Source organism: Amblyomma americanum, chromosome 4 (assembly GCF_052857255.1).
Source record: "Amblyomma americanum isolate KBUSLIRL-KWMA chromosome 4, ASM5285725v1, whole genome shotgun sequence".
In the NCBI taxonomy this organism is placed as follows: domain Eukaryota; kingdom Metazoa; phylum Arthropoda; class Arachnida; order Ixodida; family Ixodidae; genus Amblyomma; species Amblyomma americanum.
In genome coordinates this window covers 168,811,519-168,819,212 of record NC_135500.1, presented here as the reverse complement: position 1 = coordinate 168,819,212, position 7,694 = coordinate 168,811,519, and the positions used below count along the sequence as shown (strand labels likewise).

General features: G+C 45.3%; 1 non-coding gene across 1 annotated transcript; it reads right to left on the bottom strand.

Moving 5' to 3' along the window:
- Positions 1–536: 536 nt before the first annotated feature.
- On the bottom strand, positions 537–642 carry LOC144130767 (U6 spliceosomal RNA). The gene has a single exon (XR_013314197.1). It is a non-coding gene; the product is annotated as a U6 spliceosomal RNA (small nuclear RNA).
- Between the last annotated feature and the right edge of the window lie 7,052 nt (positions 643–7,694).

The window sequence follows — 7,694 nt, the reverse complement described above, 5'->3', positions numbered from 1 at the left end:
GTTGGCGGCGCTGCTTTCGATAAAACTTCCGGGCTGATGGGCAATGCTGTTTTCGTCAGCCTGAGTGGTAACGCGCAAGACTGGCAAGCACAGACCTGGCAATACCTTTCATATATACAGAATCGCATTGCGTATCTCTAATTCACTTAAAAACGTGATGACGACCAACATATGTGGACACACCGCCTAATCTATCTTTCCTCGTAATTGCCTGATTAGCGGAACGTAAAGATAAATTTATCATAATGTGCGAATGAGCTTCGCATATACTGCAGCATCCAGATAGCGGCAAGAGCACTTGCGTAAGGTGCCTGCAGAATTGACTTCTCATCCTGCCTGTATTTCATAGATTCCACGTTTTTCTCTGTATGCCTTGTAAGGAGCACGGACCTCGTCAAACCACCTTTGGCTTTTTATCCGTGCCCCTAAACATCTCAGGATGTTTGAATGAACTGATTTCATTTGGTTTGATTTGAATCAGAGGTAGCTTCTACTAGGTAGTATAAAAGACCTATACCACATTTATGCCTGCGGGCAAAGATGCAGAACCCTTCACAAATTTTCGTGCTGCCTTTGGCCGAGGCCATGCTAGTATTCTCTGTATCGTCTTAAATTAACTATACAATTTAGAAAGTGCATATTCCTTGCAAAGCATGTCTGAGAATGCGTTAGACATTTAAGATTTACGCGTAAAGGTAACACTAGCATATATGGTGTGGGGTTTTAATAGGGGAGACAAATACGTAATCCCCGCTTAACCATGGCTGCTACAGTTCAAAGCCTCCCGGACCCCACCCCGTGATCGCGTACGCTATCGAGCGCGTGCAGACCACGGCGGGCCTTGCTTTGAGGAAACAAAGGAGTGGCCCACTGGCTGACACAAACAGGCATTTATTTCTACAACAACAATAACGCTAGCTAGCAACAAAACACACTAAGGAATAGAGGTCGTCTGACTCACCAGCAAGGTTACGAGCGAATGTTCGCCCAGGCTAGGGCAAGGGATACTCCGAACTCGGACGGGACGAGATGTGGGAGGAAGTCTCCCCGCCACTTCCTCGCCCCGCTGGCGAAAAGCGGGGCCGCGTCCGAAACGTCCACTCGCGCCGACGATCCCAGCTTAAGAGAGTGATGCTGCGGGCTGTGTCCCGCGCGCGCGCGCAAGCAGTCTTGTGCTGCGACGCCAGCGCGCCCTATCTTGTTAGTTAAGTTAACCAGGGAGAGTCACGTGGCGCTCCCCGCATCGGGAAGAAGCTGTTGGTGCAGGGTGCATCATGAGAAAGCCTAACAAAAGGGGACGGCGGGGCAGTCCCCACAATGCATACCGACAAACGCGTCTGCTCGAACAGTTGTTTCATCTTAATTTCTCCGGCTATCGCAGCCCCGTCCTCCTGGTTAATCGGTAGTTGCTTATCGAAAAAGAAGTAACATGACGAATCGTGCGAATTTACGTCAGACTTGTAGCAACACTTTAAATTTGCATGCGAACAAGCAAAAAAAAAAACACCTGGCGCGTGTCGAGGGAAACGCAGAGCAAAAATAGGCTAAAAAAATCTTTACATATGCTCTGACTCTCACTCGAGCTTTATTTTACAAAATAAGAAGTTTACATTACTGCCGAACACTAACAATGTGAACCTCATAAATAGCATAAAAACCTCTTCTTTCTTTATCGTAAAGGATACAATACCAAAAAACCACTTCCGTTGCCACTTCAGCACGTCACGGAGTCATATATTTCAGTGTCTTTTTTTTTCAAATCATCCCTGGACTAGAACGATGTACTACACACGAAAGCCGTACACCTCATCGACCCTATTGAATTCTAGAAAATTATCGAAGTAACCATCTCGTAACTGCCATATCTCACATGAAACGTCCAATACCCGCGCCCTTCCAGGAATTGAATGAATGCATAAATTTATTAAGACAGATATAACGCTAAAACTATAGATATCTTCCAGGTTCAATCCTTTGTACGGAGAAGGATATCAAGAGCTTCAGTTATGTATCGATCGATCGGTAACGTTCGCTACTGCGGCATTGAAAGGTTACGGTGCTCCAAAAAACGGCAGATTATTTCTCACAAGGCACAAGCCGGACATTGCCGGCTTTCTTTAGTTTTATTTTTCTTTCCTATTCACAGCGCAATCTTCAAAATGGTGTTTGTTCAGCTAGCATACGTACTTCGGCCTTCACTTCTTTGTAGCACTTGTACTGTATAAGTAGAGCATCCAGTAGCCGCCTTCCAGTTTCATCTAAAATTTTCTTATCTAGTTATTTTTACGAAAAGAAAATTCATCACCTCATTATGCTGTTTTTGATATTTTAAGTAACGGTTACACTTATCGTACCTGAAAGCGTTTCGCCTCACGTAAACACATGCTGCTCGCGTATTTCTTTTACCGCATTAGCAGTACATTCTCTTAGGACGAAAACAGTGTGGTGTGTGCGTGTGTGAAGGCTACATCTCACAGCGCCCATAGCGGATTGGACCGTGGACTGGTTCGGGCCGCCTTCCGTCCCCTCTTTGGGTCCGGAAGGAGCCCCATTTGTAGAAACTTCTGGTGGATGCTCAGAGGGTGAGCACCTACCGGCAAAAATGCATCGCCCCCGTACTAGACAACCATCACTCAGCTCCTTTAACTCACCACCACCCTAGAGGACCATCCTAACCACTTTGCCCTGCAGTGGGTGTAGTCAGGATGGTGATGATGATGATGACCACCAAAGAGGTCCACCCACAAGAAACCCATGCGGCAGCGTAACAATTGCAATGGCGACATCAAATTCAAAGACGTTATGCGAAAGGCATCAGTGTTGAAGCGAAATCGACAATCAAAAGTGCTGATGCCGATCTGTGACAATACATCGAATAGCAGCATTTGCTTTTCTTTTATTTTTTATCACATTACATGCTCTGTTTTCGCACGTACAGAGCGCAGTAACGAACGACGCCTCTCCTGTGGAAGTTATAAATTTGTCTACTTTGCGCAGCTTTGCAAGCAAGCGTTGCTTTTTTCGGAGACAATGTAACTGAAGGCCTCTTCCCCCGTCAGAAGCCTCCACGAAGTTGCGCAATATTTTGCAGGCAATTTAAAATTTCGCTAGAAACGCGAATAAAAAAAGCGTTTTCTTCTTGAGTGTCGTTATTCAAGCATCCTTACATTCAAGAAAGGTTGTTTCTTGCGCCGTTACTCAGATTTTTGCAAGCACTTGCTAGCATAAGTCGCTGCAAGACTTGCGCAACTCGCGCAGTTGCCTATGCCGCGATGCAGGGTAACTTGAATTGCCAGAGCATTCCTACGAACCGTGTTCACAGAAATAGCTACGCCCACCCCTTCAGGATGCCATACTTTTTGTATTTTTTTCTTTTCACAAGCAGAACTTCCGATCGAAAATGTCTATGTGTGACAAGAAGCTGTTACATTTGTTTTTTCTTGCTGAATCAATAAATATGAAAGAAAGAAGGCTTAATTTCAGCGCTAAGAGCGGGTAACTCTCTTCACTTAGGGAAATATACTTTTCAGAGTCCTGTCTCTAACAGTAACCAAACGCGACGCAGCATAACAGGGCTGCATGGCAGCCCCGACGGCATGTGTACAGGTAGCGTAGTTTAAAATGTAGATATTTATTAGCAATATCGGTGACCTTAACTAAATTGAATTGGTTGGCATATATTTAACTGCCAGAAAGCTCCGTTATTGTTATAGTTGCTGTTTATATGAACCACTTGTAAGGCCGCTACAACGAGCGCGAGTCGTTTCCAGCGCGTGCGCCGAAAAATAAGAGAAAAAGAACTCGGTGGAGCATTCCTGAATGCGCGCGCGGCTGTAAGCGCATCCGAGCACAGGAGTCAGGACCTCCTCCCCCTGTGACCATGGCGAACCGGTGCGCGCGCGGGCAGGTTTTCGAGAGAATTCCAGCGCTCTCGAGAGGCCAGGGGGTGGAAGACGGAGCTTAACGTGTGCTGCGACATCTTCTCTCTCCCTTGGCGGTCTCGTCCGTTTCTGGAAATTTCGAACTATGTTATTTAAGGGTATGTTGCGTCAATTTACACGTTTCTTTGTCATGCTTCGGGCAGCGATCTAGGTGGACCCCGGCTTTCGGCAAGCCGCGCAGAGCGAGCGTGGAGCTCGAGTGCTTTTGTCACAGCTTTCGTATCTCAGTACGTATCCCCTATTTCTCCTCTGTGCTATTAGTTTTTGTACATTCTTTTTAATGTTATTAAATTCCAGTTCTTCTGTTCATCCGTATGTCATTGTCCGTCCATCGTCTGGCTGTGTGCCGCGAGTCCAACCCCAAAGAATAAAGCATCTATAGAGAGGCGCGGTGTGAAGAACGAAGAACCATATCATCTCTACTCCACTCTTTCCTGGCAAAAGACCTGTCGTTAGCTACCACAAGTTTTTCAATACACAGCGAATATGCGCTTTCTTTAGAAATAGGGTTGTAGAGAAAAACGCTTCGCAAGCTACACCTTGGCGAATAACAGAAATGTTTTGTGAAAATTTTAAAAAAGAGAGGTACAGATCCGTACAGAAGATCAAATAATGAGGAGTTATGCAGAGTAAATACCAGTGTACGCTTGGCAGGTTTAAGCTGCCGAACAATGCAGTCCAGCCACACCATCGATTACAGTCGGTAACCTTGAGTTATTGTGCGAGGAAAATTTTTGCAGTGCTTCCACCTCAGCAAGCGAGATTTCTTCCTTCCTTAGTGAACCTATGGGCTGAAAGGAAAATGTTTGGTTATTTGCGACTCAGATGGTTTTCCACTTTGGTGATAATATTACTCTCGGTAGGAGCGTTAAAAGAGATGCTTCCGTTTATAACCATTACTTCTTTGTGTCTCTCGTACTAATTCTAGTATTATTGTTGAGAAGCGCAAGACTGGTGTCCACAATTATCCCCGCAGTGAAAGTTATTTTCAGTCGGTTCAAAGTTATCGGCACGGTACAAGCAGTTTTGAATAAAAGCAAACTGTGCGCTTCTGTACGCGTACCTCTTTTCCGCTTCGTTTAACTATTAATGAAAGGAGAAAAACACTGCTGGACAATGACGCGCTTCTGTCACTGATAGTCCAGCATTGGGTGGCTTATTAACGCTAAGAAAAAGAGACATATTCGAACTTATATAACACAGCGACATGCTGTAACCCCTAAGCCACAGCAGAACAGCACCTCCTGCCCCTCCCTATTACGAGGTAATTGTGGTAACCAATAAGCCACCGTAGCGGTCCCACGATTTGTCAGCTGTGCAAGCCTGTCAGGAACTATTTCGGTTCCTGAGAACACCATGATCTGCATCATGTTGTCACTCAGCCGCTCGCATGACCTTAACTCATTTCCTTGCTCCTCGCATCAACCTCAAATAAAACATTTCGCACTCTCACTTCACTTTAACTGCGAAAGATGGCAATAGTTGCCAATGTGCCATAATAATCAACTCACAACTTCCCTTGCTGAGGCGTAGGTTCGTGAAGCAGGACAGCCTTCTGGTTAACTTCACTCCCTTCACTCTTGCACTGTCTCTCTTCAAGTGTCCATGAAGCGCATTCCACTATGTGGCGTGCTGTTGTCGAGAGCTGCATGTTAAATTCAACTACCTTCGGTCGTTTTTGAATATAATGGACTTTTCTATTACATTTCGCTGTCATCAAGATGACACCGCTGCTGCCGGGGTAAATCCTACGAACTAGTGTTTAGCAGGGAAACACTCAAGCAACCGAGTCTCCAGAAGTACAGAAATAAAGAAAAACTCTGAAGAAACAACCTCGAACTGAAGCTTTGGATGGACCACTGAATGAAACTCTGCACAAAACATGCGTGTTCTCAGCAAAAATAACGAAAATTGCACATCTGAATGCGATGTGATAGCACTACTTACTAGAGCTCGCGAAAAGGACCTTCTTTGAAATAAAAGGCCACTACATCTTCTTCATGTTCCTTACGGGACGGTTTGGGTGTTCATCGAAGTGCGAGACAATTAGTGCGCCATATTATTTTATTTTCTAAAAAAACCCAGTTTTTTTTATATAAAAGGGCAACATAGACAAGATATCTCGAGCTTCGTGGCTAATAATTTGTGCCAACCAGTGGGTTGTATCAAGTCTGCCCGAAATGGTAACTGTCACAATGGCTCTTGAATTGGAAGTTTGCTTCCGCATCGACCAGTAAAGTTTTTATAGATTGTGAGAGTTACGCAAGATGCGGACGTTAGAATTCGGGAGTTTTACCGTTACTTCCGCTCGCAACACGGGTGTGAGGACTCGTGTCGTAGTTGTGCTTTCGTCGTCAGAGCAACATCACCCTCTTCTACCAGCAGTCACTGGCGGAGCCTATTGTTGATGTGTTGGCTTTTATAGAGGGCTGGAAAGCGTGGAAGAATTGTACAGAAACGCAAGCTTTTAAAAGCCGTTTCCAGGTCAGAGCAAGGAGCAGTACTGTTGTTAGAATCACGGTAAGGAGCGTACGTGGGTCCGGACGGGCATCCAGAGTGGGACCCTCAGGGCCTTCAGAGTGAAATAAATACGTGTCTTATTTCCTTCCCTCATTTACGCAGAGAAAGAAGGAAACGAAGAAATTGCATACACAGACACAATATATGAGTTCGTCTATAGCACGTAGTAACAAAAGGCGAAGCAAGCGAGTCTTAAGAGCGCGTGTTCAGCTGCAGCATAGCGTACAGTCTCGTGCATTTACAACCCCTTTTATTCCTTCTGATTTTTTTTTCACTCCCGATGGCATGCTCTCTAGTAATTAAGGAAGATAATGAAATAATACGAGCCCCTGGTGTGCATACTCGCCGGGTTGTTTCGCTCGCACGTCCGTGGTTCAGCTTATGCAAAGGAGACATTTAACGAAACAGGGTTCGGTGCGCTGCTACTATAACGAGAGCGGCAGTAAGTGGCCCTGAAAAGAACTCTCCATGAAAGCGAGCTCACCATAAAATCTTCGCAGCGAGCTCCTTCCATTAGGTTTTGCGCAGCTGGTCTCCTTCTGCGCTGAAATATGGTTTAGCGAGGGAATAGGGCAGCCCTCGATTTGCACCTCGCAATCAGAGGAGGTCTCCGCCAGCTTAGTAGTTTCAGCCAGCGTAATTCTCAATTTTGGAATAGTGTGTGCGTGGCTACATCTCCTTGGTAGTGTTTTTTTTTTTGCACTCTGATCCTCTCTCTCTTAATTTCTTTCCTCTGCCTCATGACAAATTGCAGCGCAACAGAGCAAAAAAAAAAAACGAGAACTAGTTTGCACAGAATCCCTTCAGAGACAAGTTTACACACAATCCCTTGAGTGTAAACTTGTCTCTGTTATCGTTTTTCGCTCTGTTGCGCTGCAACTCGACATTGAACACCGGCTAGCATAAACAATTACCTTGTTGAATTTCCGAATTTCCGCTGTCGCTGTCACCTGCTCTATCCGAGCCCTTCTTTTTCCGTTCACTTGAGAGGATGAGGCTTTAAAGAGGCATAACTTTTTCATGGGCCCTCTCTTTGTGCGCACTGTGCGCACAGTCGTTACAGACAATGAAGATAATGCAGGCAGTCCTCTAACATGAGCGGCAGTGTCAGCATCCTTGGCTTATAATCACGTTTCTTAATACTGTTATAAAAGTGGGAAAAGGTGTTAAGCAACCACAAAAGCAACAAATTCACCGCAAAGATCCCTCAAAAGACACCAGAGTTGCAGGCTG